The sequence below is a fragment of the Capsicum annuum genome, chromosome 4 (assembly GCF_002878395.1).
Source record: "Capsicum annuum cultivar UCD-10X-F1 chromosome 4, UCD10Xv1.1, whole genome shotgun sequence".
NCBI classification, from domain to species: Eukaryota; Viridiplantae; Streptophyta; class Magnoliopsida; order Solanales; family Solanaceae; genus Capsicum; species Capsicum annuum.
Window position 1 is genome coordinate 204,073,734 of NC_061114.1, and position 22,743 is coordinate 204,096,476.

Sequence of the window (22,743 nt, forward strand, 5' to 3'; positions counted from 1 at the left end):
ATGTGGGTCGACTTTGAATTTTTTTTTAGGTAAAAGTTAGGTTTAATTGTATTATTGTAATATCTCTATTAGTTTGTTATTTCGTGGTAGTTTACAGTTCGTAGATGAATCTCGATCGCCTTTGAGAAATTTTTGTGTGTAAAATTTAAGTTTAATTGTATTGTTTTGATATCAATTTTATCATATTATTTTGTTTCAGTTTACAGGTGATAGATAAATGTTGATCGGCTTTGAGAATTTTTTTTATGTAAAGGTTAGGTTTAGTTGTATTATTTTGATATTTCTATTATCGTATTATTTTGTTATTGTTTACTGGTGGTAGATGAGTGACGGATGATTTTGAGAAAATTTTTGTGTGTAAAGATTAGATTTAATTGTATTATTTTGATGTCTCTATCATTGTATTGTTTTGTTGCAATTTATAGATGGTAGATGAATGTTGATCAACTTTTAAAAATATTTTTGATAAAAATTATGTTTAATAAATAAATTCTCTATCTTTACATACTCAAAAGATATTAAATTTAATTATTCTATTCATCTTTATTATTTAAGCAAATATCCTATTTAGTGTAATGTTTGAACTCATTAAAGTGAGATACACGCACATGGCGCGTACACCTAAACTAGTTATATTAAAAGTGTGAAGAGTTTTAGAAACATTGATTGAACTTTTACCTTTCATAAAAGTCTTCACTTTTTACAAAATCATTTTTTCATTTATTTTTATAATATTAAATATTGAATATAATAAATATATTTTTTTAAAAAGTTTGTTATTAGACCCGAATTCCTAAGTTTATGATAATATTTTTCTTCGATGTTTTCTCGTGTCCTCCACTATTTTCCCCAAATAAAGGGTCTTTATTATTTTTGGTTTTGTTTTACGTCACTTTTCAAGGTTTGGTTCAGTTTTCCTCGAAAAAAGATTGGTATTGTTTTGATTTTTAGTGACTTTTCCTAAAATAAATAAAAAGAAACCACGGTATTGTCTGTGTTTACGTGACTTTTTTTAAAATAACGTCTGAAATATATAAAATAAAAAAATTGTTGAAATATTAATTGGTATTCTTTTTTATTTATGATTCATCTACTTCTCTAAAAGGCATTGTAATTTTAAGATTTTCTTCTAGACTCCCTTTTGCTATTATAGTATTAGCCAATTTTTCGTGTAGACGAACCACTACGCACTAATATCTTCGTTGAATTTTTCTCTTCTTATGAGTGTGACAAAAAGTTCATTCTAAGTGTAACTACATGAATACTCTTTTTTGTTTTTTGGTTTTTCATCCGGTGTCCGGTACTCTCACTGGAGCCTGATTAATTCGAATTCGCGCCGGATAGGTCCCCATTCGAGGGTAGCGCTCCCAACAGAGTTTTTTCCATGCCCAGGGTCGAACCCTCGGCCTCTGGTTAAGGGTGGAGCAGCCCCATCCGCTCCACCACAACCCATGTTGATTACATGAATACTCTACTGATGCCTGAAGAAAGACAAACACTAGGCCCTGACAATATAGACCTCCTTCAACGTGAGTCTTTCTTTCGCGAATTTTTACGATTTCCTTTCAAAATAGTCGCTGGCAACTTTACTATATATTGCATGATTGAACAATTAGCATACTCAAATTGTAGATAGCGTGATTTGAACGTTGCAACTACTTGGTTGTTGTTACTCTCGAGCTTAGACCACTGTGCATTCTATTATAGTTTCGACAATAGAAATGGCCAAAGAACTCTTAGATTGGCTTTTGAAGCTCTAAGAATTGATAAAGATTGCAGTTGTTTGATGTTATTTTTTTCTTGATTGGTACAAATCTTAAAGGATCAGACAGTAGAGCAAGCTAGCCTAACCAATTCAGTTGTGATTTAGAAACTTTAGTTGTTTACACATTTTATGTTATGTTTGCTACCGTTACATTTAGAATGGTGCTGATTTTATGCTATATTTGAACTACACATACATATATTTCTATTCATAAGCAGCCTCCGGGGATAGCTATTGTTTTTCTTGGAGCCTTCTGATGGATCTTTCTTTTGAAGTTGATCGAGAAAGTCCCTTCTATTTCACATTGTCTAGAGTTTGCATTTTGCTTATTGCAGATCTTTCCAATATTTGATTTTGATATCCTTTACTCGAGCCGAGGGCCTACCGAAAATAACCTATCTAATTTCACAAGGTAGGGGTAAGGACGTAGCACCACCCTCACCTAGCCCCACTTGTGAGATTACACTGGGTATGAATATGTTATTGTTTGCATATTGCATGTCATCTATTGCGCTGCAGATAGTTGTTGCCTAAAAATTTATTTTGTCACAAGATACATAGATACACAAGCAACAATGCAAACCTCTAAAGAATCCTGATTATTTGAATTATCTGAAGTTCTACTGTCAGTTATAGCCAAGCTGAAGAGCTCATCAAACACACACAGAAAAAATTTGGTTTAACTCTTCAATGTTGTTTGTGTCCGTGAAGTGGATCATTTTACTATGAGGGTAGAGAATTTACATTACCCTAAAGGAAAAAATGTATTAGAGCATTATTGATGTGCACAGGAAAGAATTTTATGAGTGAAATAACAACTATATATCATTCTCTCAATTATCATGTCTAGATAGCTATATATAAAGTATAAACAAACTGCTAAGATGAGGAAAAACAAAAGCACATAACAAAGATGATTAAACTTAAAAGCATACTTTTTTTTTATGAAAATAATTAGAAGGTAAACAATTTATTGAATTGTAATGAACACATTTACAAGTAAGGAAACCACATCAAAACACTCTTATATTAGATTATTTCATAGCAACAAAATCAAATTAAATGAAAACAAGAAAATTTGGGTGTAAAAAGATAACCTAAATTTCAAAGAAATTAATGCTCAATGTTTAGTCATTAAAGGCGACAAATTTTGCAACAGCTATGGTGATTGAATGTTGATCTTCATCGGAGAAGAAGATCAAAAGTGGATGCTCATCTTCGAACATGATTTTCATTGATGATGAGTGCCAAATTTGTCACTCATTTGTATCTCATCTCTTGCACACTATGGCGAGTTAATTGAATATATGAGACTGATTCTGTATAAAATGCACTAACTTTCATTGTTTGTGATCTTACAGGGAAATTTGGTGAAAAAGGATCAAAGGCAAAGCCGGAAAGGAAGGAAAGTGATTAAAAATGGACAGAGGCTGAAGACAGTCCCCAAGATACGACCCTCAGATGCTGCGATTGCACCCTGAGGGTCACGATCGCGAGAGATCCAAGCAGACAGAAGTACTGTGATTGCGATCAGATGCTATATCCCCTCATCCTTGAAAGAGGGGATATAGGTGAGGAACAATCGTGAACAATAGCTTGAGTTAGCTCATTTAATAGCATTATCTTAGAAATAAGGTTGTTAATTGAGGTAGTGGATTGGTAGAGTTGATACACTTGTGAGGTGTTTGAAAGAATCCACTTGTGAGATTTGGTATTTAATCGAAAGATTAACATCAATACCCCTAAATCTAGCCTACCCAAAACCCTTGACTAAACTTGGATGAATAATTGAAAACCCATGCATGACTCCCACCTAGAATTAGACCTGTCAAATGGGTCGAGTTGACCCGACCCAACCCGGCCCGAACCGGTCACTTAAGAAAATCGGCTCGGTTTGACCCGGCCCGGTCTGTCCATGGGTTGATAAAAAAAAAGGCCGTTGGGTCCAACGGTAATATAGACGTTGGGAGCCCAAAACAGCTAAAATCCCCTTTTTATTAAAAAAAAAAAACTTTTTTTCAATTAAATTAGTTTTTTAAACCCAAAAAAAATCCTATAAATACCCTACACTTTTAAATCATTTTCCACACAATTTTTCATTCTCTCAAATCTCATTCTCTCTCAAATCTCAATTCTCAAATATTCTATATATTTCTAAAGTGCTCACTTTAATTTTTTAATTTTGTGATTACAAAGTACGAGTGGAAGTTTCTAAAGTCACAACCTTCGGATACTTCTAAAATTTGGTATTATCATTCCATCTCTTACTTTTGATTTTTAATTAGTGTATTAATTATTAAATATTTAATTTTATTATATCTGTGTATTTTGAATTTTTTTTGTTTAATTTATATTATGGATAAATTAAGAAACCTCGTGACTAAAGGTGTTAAAATTTTTTATCCCGGAAGTGGTAGTAAAAAACGAATTACTAGCGGTAGAGGTACTTTAAGTAGTAGATATACCCGTGTGCCTCCGCCTCCGGTACCGCTTAGTCAACCTTTTGAGGAAGAAATAGGTGTAGGTGCTCACAATATAGATTATGTAGAAGCTCAGAAAAATTACGGTATAGAAGAAAAAAATGAAGTAGAAGCAGTTAATTTAGACGAAGATGATGAAAATATTGGTAAGACACTCGCAGTAGAAAATGCTAACGTTAGATCTAAATCGGTTAATCTCCCTCCCCGTGCCTCAAGACCTCGTAAACCAACTAGTATTTCATGGCAATTTTTTGAACGTATATCAGATATTGAGGTGCAATGCAATAGTTGTCAACAAATATATAAGCATAAAAGAGGAGACAAGCAAGGGGGTACGGGTACGTTAATGAGACATATAAGTGATAATCACCATAGAGAGTTAAAAATTACAAAAGGTGGTGCGGATGTTGGTGGGCCAACACAAACTAGAATGGACCCAGCAACCGGTCAGGTAATCAAAAAGTATAATAAATTGAGGGATCAGGAAGAAATAGCTAAGATGGTAGATGTGAGTTGTTTGCCTTTTAGATTTTCTTCTTCTTCTGATGCCTTTATTCATTATATTCAAGCAATTTATAATCCTATGTTTAATGGTATTCCTAGAAGTACTTGTCGGGCTGATATTTTTAGACTTCATTCACAGTATTGTTTTTATTTATCAACATTGTTAAAAAAATATTCAATGTAGAATGTCCGTAACTTCTGATCTTGGTCGTGCTGTAAATAAAATGATTATTTAACCGTTACTTGTCACTAGATAGATAGTAATTTTGTTATGCAAAAATGTATTCTTATTTTTTTATATGATGAAGATCGTAAATATACTGGAGATTTTATTGTTGATTCGATTGCTAAAGTTGCTGAATTTTATGGTATTGAAAATAAAATCTTATGTATTGCTTTTGATAATGCTTCTAACAACAACACTGCTACAACAAAGTTAAAATCTAAGTTATCTCTGCCGTTACCTGAAATTTTTCATGTTAAGTGTGCTTGTCATATATATAATTTAATTGTAAGAGATGGTCTTGAGTTTTTTGAGTTTTATATTAAAAAAATCCGGCTTGCCGTTGGTTTTATTTAAGAAAATAATCGAAGATCAAGAATTAGGGACTTTAAACTTAAATGTGAACAAAATGGACTTGCATTGATATTGATGTCTGAAGAATGTGATACTAGATGGAATGCTACGTATAATTTTTTAAAAACTTGTTATAAATATAGAGTTCCTATTACACTATCTTTTAACCAACATTGTGGTTCTTTTGCTGATTCTGCTGATTGCATGCTACATGATTCTGATTGGGTTGTAATTAATAATCTTGTTAAGTTTTTGCAAAAAATTTATATAGCTACGGTTGAATTTTTCGGCGCTTATTATCCTACTGTTTGTAATATTTTGGCATATATGGTCGATATTTCTACTTTGCTCAAAGAATATAAAAATAAAGAAGGTTACAAAGAAGCTGTTAGTGCCATGTTTGCTAAATTTAAAAAATATTTTTTTTCGATTCCCCCTATTTACTTGGTTGGTGCTATAAATCCGTGTATGAAATATACTACTATGTGCCACTTTAGTACTCTTATTTATTCTAACTTAGAGATAAATACTAACAATGATTCTGAACAAGTACAACCTGATTTGTGGACGGCTATGGGTGATGCAAACGCTTACATAGATAAATTATATAACCATTATGCTGATTTAGTTGATTTAGTTGTACCAACAAATATCACTCCAACTGTCGTTCCTCATCCTCCCGAGGAGCCATCATCTTCTAAAAGGCCTGCACATAGTGGTTTTCCTGATTCTTCTTATGATTTACCTTGTTGGAACAGTGTTGAGGATGGATCTTACACATCAACTTATCGGGAAGAGCTTAAGTATTATGTTCGGTCGTCGCTAGAGGATTGCAGACGATGGATCAACACGTTGGATTGGTAGAGGAGAATAAAACACAATATCTTGTGCATTCAAGATTAGCTAGAGATATCTTGAATGTTCCAATGTCAACCGTTGCATCGGAGAGCTCTTTTAGTCAGGGACGACATTAGCTTGGAGATAACCGACATTCATTGGGAAGCAATGCAATGAATGTTCTAGTTTGCCTTAGAGATTGGATTAGAGCCAAACGAAGAAATCAAGAAATGGAAGCGGAGCCGAACGACAAGCAGAGACTTGAACAAATTATGACTTCACGGGAGAACTCAGCAGAATCAAGTCCAATGCATAGTTTTGCCCCCGTTGACTTTGACTATCCTATGCAAGTTCCCATTAATATTAACATGTATGAGTTGGAAAAAATGATGCAAAATTTGTAGATTTTTCATCCATGTAAATTATAAATTTTGGATCATTTTGCAATCAATAAAATTCAACATTCATTCACTCCTTAGTCCTTACTTTGTAATGTACTCCATTTAATGATTTAAATTGAATTTTTAGTTTAAATTAAATACTTAGTTTTAATATATTACTAATTTACTATAAAGTATTATTAATTTATTATATTAAGTAGCATATGTTTTATTTAAAGAAGTCATATATTTTATATGTGTACGTATATATTGAATGGTACGTATATATGTGTGTATAACTTCTATAGACGTATATATTTAATGTATACATGTGTATATGTTTTATAAATTAGTATATAGCTATATATTTAGTGTGTGTATATATTGTAGTATATTTTTTTAAAGTAGTACATATATATTGAATGGTACGTATATATGTGTGTATATCTTCTATAGACGTTTATATTTAACGTTTACATGTGTATATGGTTTATAAATTAGTCTATAACAATATATATAGTGTGTGTATATATTGTAGTATATATATATATATATATTGTAGTATATGTTTTATTTATAATAGCATATATATTTAACTAACGTATAGTCGTATACGCGATTACATTTGTAATTGTGTATATGTATTATGTGTATATATTTTTTAAATTCTAATGTAGTATATACTATATATATAGTGTATATACATTGTTTAATGTATTTAAAATGTATATAGGTGGGTATATATAGTGTATATTGGAGAAAAAACTTTTTTTTTATTGTTGACCGAATTTTTAACCGATTTTGATCGGGTTTAGGTGAGTTGGACTGGGTTGGGTTAAGTGGGCTGGTTCAGGGTTGTTTTTAAAATTTTTACTGTTGGGCTCGGAATCGGACTGGCCCGTTTAACCAGGCCCAGATCCGGACCGGCTCACAACCCAGTTAAATTTCACAGGCAGGTTCCGAGTTGACCCAGCCTGGCCCACTTAATTTCCATACCTAGAATTGCATAACCCCAAGGTTTCTCTCTATTTGGTATACTCTACGATCTCTCTAACTCAAGATAGTGTTTAATTATTGTTGTGTTTAACATCATTCAAATCAAACTCCTCATTTAATTCCTTATGTTGTTTAATTCTGCACTACGGGTTAATACTTAGTTAACTATCAACACGTGTAAGTTGTTAATTCTACATCTTCACTCCTCATGGATTTGATCCTGACTCTTTATTGGGTAATTATATTGACAACGATCGCCTTACACTTAATTTTAATTCAAGTTTGAGTGTTATAAGAAATGACGTCGTTGCCGGGGAGTGAAACATAGTTTTCACTATTGTGGTGTTGACCTTGAGTTAGCCGTAGTGTTTTAGTTTATATTATTTGTTATTTTTGTCTTTTCTCAGGTGACGATCATGGCATGCATGATACCATGAGCCAACACGGTAGTAATGATGACTCTTTTGATGGACTTGAGGATATGGATCATCTTAGAGATGCGGGCCGATCTAGTGCAATTCGTATTTCACCGGCAGAAGGAAATGAAGTGTTTCACATTACCAGCATGAGGCTCCATTTGATTTAAATGAAAGAGTTATTTGAAGGCCAAACACATGTGGATACGAAACTACACTTGAAGAATTTTGTTGATGTGTGTGCTCCATTTCACATATCCTACATTTCTCGTGAATCAATTCGGTTATGCCTTTTTCTATTCTCTTTGATGGGAGAAGCAATCTTTTGGTTGCGGTCTTTACCCGCGGGATATATTATTTCATGAGGTGAGCTCGTAGATGCATTCTTGGATAGGTATTTTCCTCCTTCCCGAATGTTGTAACTAAAGGACGAAATCACCAACTTTCGCCAACTTAGTGGCAAACCATTGTATGAGCTGTGACAATGTTTCAACAATAAGTTAGTGTAATGCCCAAATCATGAGATTTCAAATAAAATGCTTAAAATTTTCTATAGGGCATTGGATCAATTAAACAAAATGGTGGTTGATAATGCGCCCGAGGGTTCTCTTGTTAAGTTGGCTTATGGTGTTGCGGCGATCTTTTTAGAGCAAGTGACAAAATAAAATAAAGGATAACATACAAGGGACACCGAGGTAGCCGCAGGTATTGATATCTAATTTTTGTCCTCCACGACTGAGTTCAATTCTGAGTTTCTTCAATTTTTAATAAAATGACAATATTTATTTTATCTAAATAAAAATTTTCCAAAGTATTTATCTAGGTAATTTTAGTCATTTTAAGTAACTATTATATGTTTTTGTAGTTGCATATACGAGATCATATAATTTTACGAGAAAAATTAAATTTTAATCAAGGGTTATCTAGAATATGGATTCAAATGGATAAACTCTTGATTTAAAAAATAATTTATTCTCAAAATAATTTATTTGGAAAATATTTGTTTGATTTGATTGAATCGAGAAACTCGGGATTGAATTGGTTGTTAATTCATTTCAAATATTGTTTCAATTTAGTCAATTTATTAAATTAGAACTTAATTGAAAAATCAAATTGACCATATTGCAATGCAAATTGGTCAATTGAATTTTAAATAGGCTAAATTTTTAATATAATTATCTAAATTCTCATTTCTGGCTATTTAATAAATAGCCTAAATAACCTAAAATCCCTTAAGTCCTAATTTCCACCAAACCCAACCCAATTCCAACCCTCTTTCAATTTTGGGCCTGCTCAACAGCCCATTACCTTTTCCCTTCGAAAAAAAACGTATATAACAATTATTAGATAGAAAATTACAACTTATAGCATAACTTTTATTTTTTCAAGTTGTAGCAAATCTTATAAAAAAATAAAAAATAAAAATATTTTTTTCTTTTTTTAAAAAAATACAAAAAAGTAATTACTGAAAAGGAAAATAAAGATTTAATACAACTAATATGCAATAATCCTTCCTTAAATATAGTTATCCTTAATTATTGATATCAATCCACCCCAAATCCCTCTAACCGTTTTTCTTTTCTCCTGTTTTAATGCTTCCATTAAGAGTTTCCATTTTCATACACAACCTTCTTTTTATACACCATTTAGTTGTTCCAGTCACAAACGTTTTAATGAACAAGCACGATCAATATGTCTCCATTTGATCAATATGTCTCCAAGGGAGCACTACTTGATTAATAGGACTTTAACCCCCATCTCCTCAATTTGCTTGTGATTGAACCACAGTAAGAGTTGCATACATAGACATGAATATTGTATTTTAATATTATTTGGTACTCATTATTGTTGTCTTTCTATGATTGTTGGTATGAACAAAGTTTAGTTTTTGTATTTAAGCAGTTTTTTATTCGGTGTTATGTTAATTTAACAGTTGTTTTGTATTTCACATCGTTGAATGAATTTGATATCAATTAAGTTTGTGTCAACCAAATTTACTGCAATTTTTCTTTACAAATCATGTTATTTTTTTCAGTATGAAAGATGACTGTGTTCATTAAATCTTAATTTAATACAGAAGTAGATGAGATAGAATCTTGATTCAAAGAGTGAAGCGCATAGTGTATAGAATGAGTATATAAATTGGTATCACCTAAATTTAATATCGCAATCCATAAATATCAATTTATATATCTATTTAATACAAGTGTGACATGTAAGAAAACACTTTATAAACTGATTCCATTCAATTTATAATCTTAAGTATATCTTCTTAATTGAATATCACAATCACATTATACTCATTCCATATAAATATAACATGTAAGAAACTATTTTATAAATCTTGAATGTAATATTGATATTATACAGGTTTCATACATGAAATAATTCGAAAAATACAAGTTTGTATATTTATTTCATACACTAAAATAAATAATAACGTATAATATTTAGTGAAAGTTGATTTCTATATCAACTTCTGCAATCATTATACTTATTTCATATTGATTTTATACAGAATTCATACACGAAACAGTTTAATAAGTATATACAAGATAATTTTCACTATATGATCCTTATGAAAGATTATGATCTATATTTAAATCCTTATTAATGTTGTTACCAACACAAACTGAATGTTCAATATTTTTTCTCTAATATCCATTGACATATCTTTTATTGTTATATACAATGAGTATTTAATAAAAAAATTGACAATACTCTTTATAACATATTATTTTTAAAGAATAAAAGGAAAACTAGAAGAAAGAGAATTTTCGATGAAGGAGAACAAATCTTTGGTTGAATAATGATTTACAATGGATCAAATCGTTGGTTGAATATTCTAGGACTTCTACAAGACGGAGTAGAATTGAATTTTGGTTTAGACATGATTCACAATGGAGAATGAGAAAAATAATTATATCAATTTTATATTTTTCGGAAAGAAGATGAATATTATCTTAAGCCCACTTTTTTTAATGAAGAAGATGAATATTATATGAAACCCACTTTTTTCAATCTTGTATTTTTAAGGGAAGAATATGAATATTATATGAGTAAGTTAATGAAATCAGAATTTTCAATAAATTTTTGAAAGGTTGAGTACTAGAATGGAGAAAGAGAATATATATTTACCATAATTATCAATACACAATTTAAGGAAAATATTGATTACAATCCTATAAATATGAAACTGATTTTAAATTATATAATTAATAATAGATTTTGAAAATATAATTAAAATAATATATCTTTTAATAAGTTGCTATAGCTTGTAACTAAATTGCTATTAATGCAATTAGCTAAAAGTATTGCAAAAATTTGTTATTTTAGATCTAATAATACTATAGGGGATAATTTTCTCATTTTTATTTAGAGTACTAAGAAATTATAACAATGGTTAGCTTAATAGCTATAATGAGTGATTATTTTGGATTGAGGGTCAACAATTATGAACTCTATAATTTTTATAATGTGTTAGTATCTATCATGTCTAAAGAATTTTGAATTTAGACAATCGTTGAAGAAATATTTTAAATTATATTTTAAAACTATTTTAATATGTTATTTGATTTTTTTAAACATAAAAATAAAATTACTTAGTTAAAGTTCATATTAATAACAAATATAATTAATGATTCACCATTTAATAATTATATTTTTAATTCACCCGTTAACAAATATAATAATTAAAGTATGCAGGATCGCAAGACTATAACATTAATATAATGTGCGACTTTCTTGAATTGATGTTTAACCAATATCAACTTTTTTTTGAACTATATGATTTTTATTTTGTGTTGATATCATGTCTAAAGTAATTTGAGTTTTGACTATCGCTATTCAAATTTTTTAAACTATATTTTAAAAGAAAAAAAAAACTATTCAAATATGTAGTTTAAATTTCTATAAACATAAAAATTATTATAGTTCCTTAATTAGAAGTATAATGGTTCCTAAGTTATCAAATCGGCGTAACATAGTGACGCAAGACTACAATATCAATGTGTGCTCTCTTAGGTTATTGTTAATTAAAGTCGAAACTTATGAACTATATGATTTTTATAACTTGTCAATGTTTACCACGTCTAAAGTGCTTTAAGTTTTTATTATTTTTATTAAAATATTTTCATATTATATTAAAATTGTTTAACTATGCAAACTTTTAATTTTAAAACTCGTAAATATTTTTTATTCTTTTCTTTATGTATTTTTCTTATCATTTATATATAATTTAAGTGTAAGATTAACATAGGGTATTTTTTTGTTCAACTTAGAAAATTTTTATGCGAAATTTTTAAATGTTATGTTGACTTCTGTCCGCTCTACTTCTAAAAACAGATAGAAAAGATTTGAAATGAAAAAAAATCATTTGAATTATCATGAGAAAAATTATAGAATAATTAAAATTATACAACTGAATTCATAAAAAAATAATTAATTTTTTGTGTTGGAAATTTCGATAATTGCTTATTTTATGTAATACTAAACTACGAATCAGATTTCAACAAAAATAAAAAAACTAAAAGTTATTCAAAATATTGATAGGATTTAAGATATATATCTATACCTCCTATTTATCTATATAAAATAAAGAGATTTAAAATTTAAAATTAAAGATTAAAAAAATAAGAACTATTTATATGATAAAACGGATAATTAAGTAGATATAATACATAAATGTATAATGTTATATTAAAATTTTTAGATAATACTACTTTGGTCACACTAATTTTGGATATATGAGAATATAATTAATTAATTTTATATTATTATTTTTATCCTAGACTATTCTTTTTCAGTAATAGGTACTATGTAATCATATTTATGAAAATTATGTTAATTTGTCTATTCTCATGTATTGAGATAGTTTCTAATATATTGGGAAAGATTAATAAAATAAGTAATGAAAGAGTTTTAAATTTAAGATGAAAGGGACAAAAATGTTCAAAAGAAAACTAATTTATAGTGTGAATAGAATTTATTACTATTAAGGCCAAATTTTATGGTCAAAAGGATTTTTCCAAAAATAAATACTCACTGATTCTGTCTTTGCAGTAAATGAACTATGGCGATGAAATCAATAACAATTTCATTGAATTTATTTCTGCTGAAGAATGATGTACAGGTAACAAAGTGTCGCATTTATGAGAATTGGGCTCTTAACTGCTCATCTTATTAATGCAACAATTTCATCACACAACTAAGAAATCAAGCTTTTATCAGGGACACTGATTTTGTTAAAACAAAAATGCACCTCAGTGCGTTAAGATTTAGCTATGCGCGGAGTAAGTGGAAGGGACATTAATTTTGTGTTCTAAGTAAATGCATTTTCAAAGTGACCAATAGTACTAACTTGTATTCATGCCCTGCAAACGTTTATCTCTCTATCGAGTCCTGTAATTTTTTTATTTTTTTTTTAAAGTGTATCTTCAAGTATTTAAGGTCAAGTAATGTAAGATTTGAAGGACGCCTTCTCAAATTGGAAAAGGTAGCAGTCACACAAATTCACTATTAACATTGCTATAATGTTCAACTCAAAGTTGCATCAAAGTTTCCAATTTTACGACAGATAAAAGTCAACATTAGCAATTATTTGAATTAGATAGTTTGGTAGCATTCATGCACTCAATTTTTAATTATGAAAGATAATTTACCTGTTGCAAGTACTATTTCACAACAAGAATGGCTCATATAGGATGGTATAGTTCAACAACTGTTATATAGTCAATCCTCCACCATCTTTGCCTCCTTCCTGATGCCACTTTGAGCATAATGCAACTGCTGTATATTAGAAGGATCATGCAATTTGAAGCTCAAATTTGATATGATATTTAAACAAAACTTCAACTTCAACATTCAATTTGAAATTATTGATTTTCAAATCCAAAATCATCTAAAAGGTAGGATTTCAATTCCAAGTGAGTGATTTCAATTTTTAAAAAATTTAAAACTTGGCACATAGAGTATATTTTGCGGACAAATTCAGAATTTTAAAATTTGAAAAAAAAAAAAAAATCTATGCCCCGTATGAATAGATTAATCTATCATGTGAGAGGATTATATTAAAGAAGTGAAAAGGGTCAAATATACCCCTAAACTTTGCGAAAATATTCAGATATATCCTCCATTAAAAGTTTAGCTCACCAATGCCCTTGCTGTCCAAATCTTGGGTCATACATACTCCTATTATCAAGTTTTGGGTCATATATATCCTTGTTGTCAAGTTTGAGATCATATATAACCCTGTCGTGTTAATTTCTTTGCTAAAATTTTTTAACCCCTTTTTCCTTTTCTTTTTTAAGAAATCATATTTTCCACATCACTTTTTAATTGCCACATCACATATAATTAAATCCACCACTTTTTCTACACGTTAACCATATGTCAAATTCTCTCATCTACCTCACATTCTCTTTGGATTTTCTCTAATTTACCAAAATTTCTTTGTTGTGTTTTTCGATTCTTGCATGACCCCAAGAATCATCAAGTAAAAAATTAAAAAAATCAAGAACACCCCATAAAAACTCAATGCACAATTGCAATAAAAATAAAGAATTGAAGTACTTATCAAATGCAAATTATTTTAGTATCATATCAACCGACTTCATCTTTCGCACTACTATCAATTTCAATATCAAAAATAAGAAGAATAAGAAAAACCCAAGTGCGAAATTGAAATGTAGAAGTGTAACAGAGACAGTCCATATAGAGACAACAAAAACAAGTTGTCAATTAAAAGGATAGCTTTTATATGTATGTATGTATGTATGTATGTATGTATGAGAGGAGCCTTTACGCAAGAATTTGAAAATACAACAAAAAAGTTTTGGCAAATTAGAGATTATCCAAAGAGATTGTGAAGTAGATGAGAGCATTTGACGAACGTTTAATATGTAGAAGAAGGAGTAAATTTAATTATATGTGATGTTGCAATAAAAAAGTGATGTGGTAAATATAATTTTGTAAGGAGAAAAAAAGGAAAAGTGGGTTGGGAAATTCCAGCAAAGTAATTAACGACGACAGATGTATATATGACCCAAAACATGGCAACAGGGGTATATATAGTCCAAAACTTAACAACAGGGGTATATATAAACCAAAACTTGGACGACAAGGACATGGGTGAGCTAAACTTTTAACTGAGGATATATGTGAACATTTTCACAAAGTATAGGAACATATTTGACCATTTTTCCTATTAAAAAATAACTAGCTATACTGTTATTGATTTACTATACCAATGGACTTTTGTAAAATTATGTATATTTAAAAATTTACAGCGGTAATCACTATATATATATATATATATATATTTATAAAAAAGAACATGAAAATAGGTGATTTGTTAATGGACGTCTTATAATACTCCAATACTTTGTTTATGATTTGCTGAGATTACGCAGTAGTTTAAAAGGTTTTGAGAGTTTTCAATTGGATTTTTCATATTTATAAGAAAACATACAAATTTGAAATCCAAATTACATATTCATACAAAATTTCAACTTCAAAACAAATTTGAAATCACAACCAAACAAGTCCTTAGATTCTACCAAATTTGACTTGGCAGTGTTAGGATTTGCCCTAGATTTTCTAGTTTACTTGGATTCTATCATAATTGCATTTACTTCAAAAAAAAATTCTTAGTAGAAAAAGTTTTCTTGTAGGAAAAAATCTCTTTCATAATTGGTTAGTTCTTTTGTGAAGGAGAAGTTTTGGACTTCTATGAATCGAAGATCCTTCTTCTCAAAATATAACACATATAACATGCAGAATGTAGTTATCAAAGAGTCTTGTTCGAGAGGAGATTTTTCTCAATAGTGTTTATATTTTTCAATGTTAGTTTTTCGTATGTAGGTTGTTTGACTAAACCATATTAATAGTATATTTTTAGTATGTTTTTCGTTTCGTCTGAATTATCAACTCCATTTGCAAACTATAAGCTTCTGCATGAAGCCCTATCAATTTCGAATCCAACAAGTTGTATTAGAGCTTACGGTTCAATGATCCTATGATTCCAATGGTTCAATGATCCAATGATTGAATGAGGTTGAGGACATGTCAAGAGGCTTGGCGATAATGAAGATTTGTTTTGTCAAAAAAAAATTAAAGTACTACATGTGGAGACAATGGTAAACCATATTTTCAACAAACTAGTTGTTACATATTTAAAACTAGTTTAAGGTACGTACATTGTACGTGTATCAAGCAATTTCAATCAGAATCAGATGGAACCTAAACTGACACAAATCCTACTATTTTCACTATTTTATGTATTTTATTTTATTTTTTCTTAAGAAATTGCTATCTAAAATCAATCCCTAAATATTTTAAGACAAAATTAGTGTTTTGAATGGATCAACATTATCCATAAGTCGATCTAACATGATAATTTTATTGATATTTTCATGAACTATGTCAATTCAATGAGTCTCGGTTGATGTATTCATAGAATACGGTGAAACTCAAATTATGAGCATGTTGTTGAGGTCATAACAACACGTCGAACAAAGAAATCTTGAGCAATAATAACAATGAGAAATTATAAAAAAAACTAATAATATTTTTAATTAATTTATTAATAAGAGCGTATAAAGTTATGACTTTAATCTACCTTTAAATTTATTTTATGCTGTAGAATAAATCACTAAAACCCATGTTGTCGTGAATAAGACTCAAGAAATTACTATCCCCCTTTCAATTGATAATAAACAATATTTTTTATATATAAAAAAAAGAGTGTTATGTCAAGATTAATCTGGTTGAAAGGACAAAAACAACATCTTAAGTGAAACAACTGACATTAATGGCCCAAGTAAATACCACATTATAGCCTTTTTGTCGAAAATTTTACTATGGTTTAGGTCCAACCAACACAAGTTGTGATAGGATCCATTAATTTATTGACACTTGGAAAGTCAGCCTCAATATATACTTTGCAAAAAAAAAAATTAAATAAAATATCAAATACAAAGATAAAAAACTATAAATATAATACAATAAAAATGAGGGAAAGACATAAGACTATATATAGTACAATAAAAATGGAGGGAAAGAGACCTTTTTCCCTCCTTAATTAGTTTCTTCCTACGTGATATCCAAACCAATCGAAGCAAAATTTTCAAAGTAGTTCTACATTTATTGCTCTCACAGTATTCTCACTCAAGCAAAACTTAGAAGAAATATTTTAGATGTATACATCTATGACCTTTATTTTTTTTAATTTTCTTTTCTCATTGTTATTTATATTTGTATAATCACCTTATTATATATATATACAATTAGAAAGTAAAATATTACTATATTTCCGTATAAAAATATCTAATGCTAGCATATATGCTTCAGTTCTCAATATTTTCATTGAATCCATATCTTGTGTATCATTCATTGAATGATCTTCATGGTCAGTTGATCCTGTAAACATAAAAAATAATTTTTGTTATTAAATATAAAAATAAAAATATCATAAAAACTTGACAATTCTAATTTTGTTCCAAATAATAAGTTCAACACTAAATTTAAAATTTTTGATCACATATTCAAAATTATATTTTAATTAGACATTTTATAACATCAAAAAGTATTTTTAAATATTAAGATAACCTTTTGAAAAGATTAAATTTTTAGTGTTGTAAATTTTGTCTTATGCAGATTGTGCTTGAAATAGAAAATGGAAGATGCATATGTTGACAAAGGCAAAGACTCCTCTGTCCAAGAAGGTAATTTAAGTGTAGAAATCTTTATTAAATAAATACTATCTATAGTTTATCTATTTATTGAATTTTGATACTTACAATTAAAAATTATTATTGTAGATTTCAATGTTAACGAGCATAATATTTGTAACACTAGCAAGAACTTTGTTTTTGAGATTGGTATGGAGTTTAATTCGAAAGAGGAATCATACAATGCATATAATTCATATGCTGTGGCAAGAGGTTTTGGTGTTTGAAAGGGAGGAAAGACTAACAATGTAAAAGAAGAGACAACAAGACGTTTATTTCTTTGTTCTTGTGAAGGATAATCTGATAAACTTTCTCCTTTTCAAGAAAGAAAGCGACAAAGATTAGAATATAGATGTGATTGTATGGCTCGTATAAAATTCAAAATTTCAAATAAAATATGGAAAGTATGTGAATTCAATGATGTGCATAGTCATCCCATGATAGAAGATAATTTGAAATATTTCATACATTCTGGTCGTAGGCTTACAAACACTACTAAAAATATTCTTGGTTCTATGATTGATGCCGGTATTCATACAAAAAAAGTTGTTTGATATCTTCAGAATGAAGCGGGTGGAGTTGAAAATGTAGGATTCATTGAACAAGATGCTTATAATTTTGTTCAAGCATAGAAGAGAAATATGATTAGTAGTGGAGATGCTCAAAATTCGATAAATTATTTTATGCATTTGCAATCCGAGGACTCAAACTTCTTCTATTCTTTTCAAGTTGATGAAGATGGTAGGTTGTGCAATTTTTTTGGAGAGATAGTATATCTAAATTGCACTATGAATGTTTTGGAGATGTGATGATTTTTGACACTACTTATCGTACAAATAGATATGACATGATTTGTGCTCCATTTTTTGGTGTGAATAACCACTGAAAAAATACCTTTTTTGGTTGTGCATTCTTATGCAATGAAACCAATGATTTATTTGTTTGGCTATTTCAAGCATTTTTGAAGGAAAAGGAAGGAAAATCACCAAAAATAATTTTTACCGATCAAGCTCCTGCTATAGCCTTGGCCATTAAAGAAGTCTTTCTAAACACGTGTCATCGACTATGCGAATGGCATATTGATAGAAATGCTCAAAAAAACATACCCCAGCTTTACTTTATGTCGGGATTTCGACACTATTTTGACACACTCTTATGGAGGTGCCATTTGGAACTAGAATTTGAGTTAGTGTGGGATAAAATGATAAGTGAATGGGATTGTGCGAGTAATACTTGGCTTCAAAAGTTATATGATTTGAGAAAAAAATGGTGTCCTGCATTTAGCCGTTTAATTTTCTTGGCGGACATCAAATCAACTCAAAGAAGTGAGAGCACAAATAGGGTCTTCACAGAAATGACATACAAGGCAATGGGTATAACTGAGTTTGTAAAACATTATGAGCAGCGAACAACCGAAATGCGAGATATTGAAACAGCTGAGGATTACAAATCTCGAGGAATGCCTAAAATATCCATAGAAGATTGTGGGATGTTAAAACATGCTGCTAGTGTGTACACGAGAAGAATTTACACAAGATTCCAACATGAATTTTTGCAAGGGGCAACCGAAAGAACACTCAGTGCTGAAACTAATGGCAATACTACCAAATATACAATTTTAAAGGGTGAAAATGGACAAACTGAAGTTGTCCAATTTAATTCCCTTGAAAATTTAATTATTTATAGCTGTCATATGTTTGAGTCCATGGGTTGGTTATGTTGTCACGCACTAAAAGTTCTATTCTTTGACTTGAATTTTTCTTATATTCCTGAAAAATATATTTTGAAAAGATGGTCGAAGAATGCTAAGCATGGAGACAGATTTGAGGAATACACTACAAAGAAGAAAGCAGTAAAATCCTCTATGGCAATTCGTTTGAATGGGTTAATGAAAGAGTCGTTTGATGTTATGACTTTAGAAGCAAATGATGAGGATTCTGAAGAAATTGCTAGAAAATATTTATATCAAGCAAGAATTGGGATTAGTAAACATCAAAGTGAGATATATAATGGAGACTATGGTAAAAATAAATTTTAATTCAGTTCTATTGATCCTTTAACAGGGTGTACAGATCAAATTTTGAATTCAATTAAGAAAAAAGGAAAGGGAAATGGATATGGAAGAATGAAGCCAAAATGTGAGCATAAAAAGAAAAAAACATCACAGATTACATTCAAAAACAGAGCAGCACTAGCACAGAATCATCAATTTTTAAATACAACACTGGCTTCAACCTCAGTGTAGCAAATACAAAATCAGTCCATGAAATTAATTCCTAAGGTTTGATTTTTCTTTTAATCTATTTTTTAAATATAACTAGCAGTGACTTTAATATATTTTTTTTAAGATTGTTAATTTATTTAAAAAAAAAAAACAAATAAGCAGGTACATGGAGATTCACCCAACACTCTCAACTAATTTTGACTCAAAACAAGAATCTTCAATCTGAAGCTTGCATGCAGAACCAAAGATCAAACAAATAAATTTCAGAAGAAATTCAATTTCATTTTTGAAGGAGATTATACTGTAGACTTGATTTTTTGTATGATATACTCTTAATTTAGCAGCAAAATTAGTGCAAACAAATATTAATTTTGTATTTTGATGTTACAACTAACATGCAAAGAAAATCTATGAAATTTCAATTATCAGGCATTTATGATTTTTTTATTTAATTGAGTAGGTAGCATAAAGATTTCGCAAAAAGATGAAGAAAGCTTCATACCTGAAATCATGAATAATTAAGTAAGCAAAAGAAAATTCATGGAGATTTCACCCAATTCTTGATCCCTTTTAGCATTAGATTGGAAGAAATTTTCTTCTATATTTTTTGATTCTCTTCATCTTTAAATCTCAACCCATTTTTTTTAATCAGCAACAACACTAACTAATATTGAATAGCAAATTTGTAAAGAAATTTCTTGACTTGATCTACATAAACTGTTTTGTTATTAATGAAGCTTTTGAGTAAAAAGAAAAAGAAAGATGAGGCATGATTTTTGTGATCATTTGGTTTCTCCAGAAATTTCTTCTTTGAAGACTAAACAATAAATGCTTGTAGACCTCACAATTCACTAACTTATCAATTTTATTTTATTTGTGTTTTGAATATATATCCTTTCACTCTTTATTAGCTTTAAAAAAGTTAAATTGGACCCCACTTTCCAAGTGTCAATTAGTAAATGAATTCTCTCACAACTTTTGTTGGTTGGACCTCAACCATTGTAAAATTTCCCCCTTTTTGCTACTTCTTTAATGCTATTCTCTTTTTCTTTCCCCCCCCACAATTTGCTGCTTCTTTTGCAGCCTCTTTTGACTTTTTTCTTTGCTTTTTTTTTTTCTTCTGATTTTTATTTCTTTTTTACCTTTTCTAGTTGCTTTTTCTTATGTCCTTTTTTGATTATATAAAGCGTATAAAAAATTACTACTTGTTATAAATGTATTTACATTATAGTGAATGTCTATCAAAGATCTAATAAGATCTATCAAGATATAGTTAATATCTATTAGGATTTGAAGTATCTGTCTTTAGTCAGAAACGAAGAGTATTTTTTCCCTATAAATAGAGTAGTCAGAAACTAGAAGTATTTTTCCCTATAAATAGAGGATTTTTTTCATTGTATTCAACAATCATATGATCTTTCATCACCAAGAGAAATAAAGAAGTCTCTCCTCTTTTTTCTCTATTTATTCTTCTTCGTTATTCTTTATTGTTTTATAACACGTTATCAGCACGAGTCTCTAATATAAGTGGTGAAGTAATTGATATACGATAAAATCTATTTGTGGATGAGAATAATTCAATTGTATTAATTAATTAATTAATGTATGTTAACAATTCTCATGAGGTTTGATTTTAGTAAATAAACTAGTGGCCATCTCAAGTAAAGTGACAAAGTCTTTTGTTCATTATTGTAGGTTTAATATTTTTAATTTACTCATGATTCTATGCTTTGTTTATGTATTAATAGTAGTATGCATCAGTTACTTTGATGTTCGTCATCATAATAACCACCAAAATTGGTATTAATATTTTGAATGTCTAAATTTACATACTCTTTTGTGATTCATTTTATTATGTCTATTATCAATCAAAAGGGGCAACTACTCTGAAGCATGATACGCTTAAGACATATTAAATATGCTCCATTTCTTGAATTAAATGTGGTAGCAATAAATCATATGTATGCCTCAATTTATTTTTGTAATAGCTATCATAATTTGATACACTTAAGACATGATTATATTCCATTTCTGGAAATGAGAACTTCGATTATCATAAATACGATCTATACCCTGGGGTGAATGTGATTGTATATACATTTGAATGTGTTCTTAATTGTGAAGATATCACAATCTACCTTCAAAAGAGGTGAAATAATTGTAAGATTAAATATCTCCAAGTTACTATGATAAGAAACATGAATGTGAAAAGTTACCCAAGTATGATGAAATCACATGCCATAATAAACTAAGAATTTATTGTTTATTGATACTAAATTCATGCAATAGTAAAGCTGATGTTTACTAAAGAATTTTTGCACATGTTATGGTAACTTGGAGTTACTAATACAAATCATTAAATCTATTGACATAAATGATTTGTCATCATGAAGATGTGCATATTGAGTATTAGACATATGTTGAAGAAATAAAAGATTCTTCAAGAATTATTTATGTTGCTTGTTCTCATGATAAGTTGGTTTGTCCAACTAATATTGGGATTTGATCCCTCAAAATCTGGAATGTATAAAAGGTGAATAAGGATCCTTTCACCTATCATGTGATACGTTGAAAAGATGCATCAATAAGATAATCACATGTACATTAATTGTCAACGTACGTTTGACATTCATAAAGTTACTTGCTCAATATAAATTGAGCATAATTTTCAGATTGTGTAATCAAAATAATTCATCTTATTGATGATGGTTTGGCAATGAATGCCTTCGATAAATAGCTAAACCATTACTAATGAGAACAAAGCTTCCTGTGTTAGTCTGAAATATGATATGTTGTATACAATAGCACTTGTATGCATTAGACCAATAAATTATGA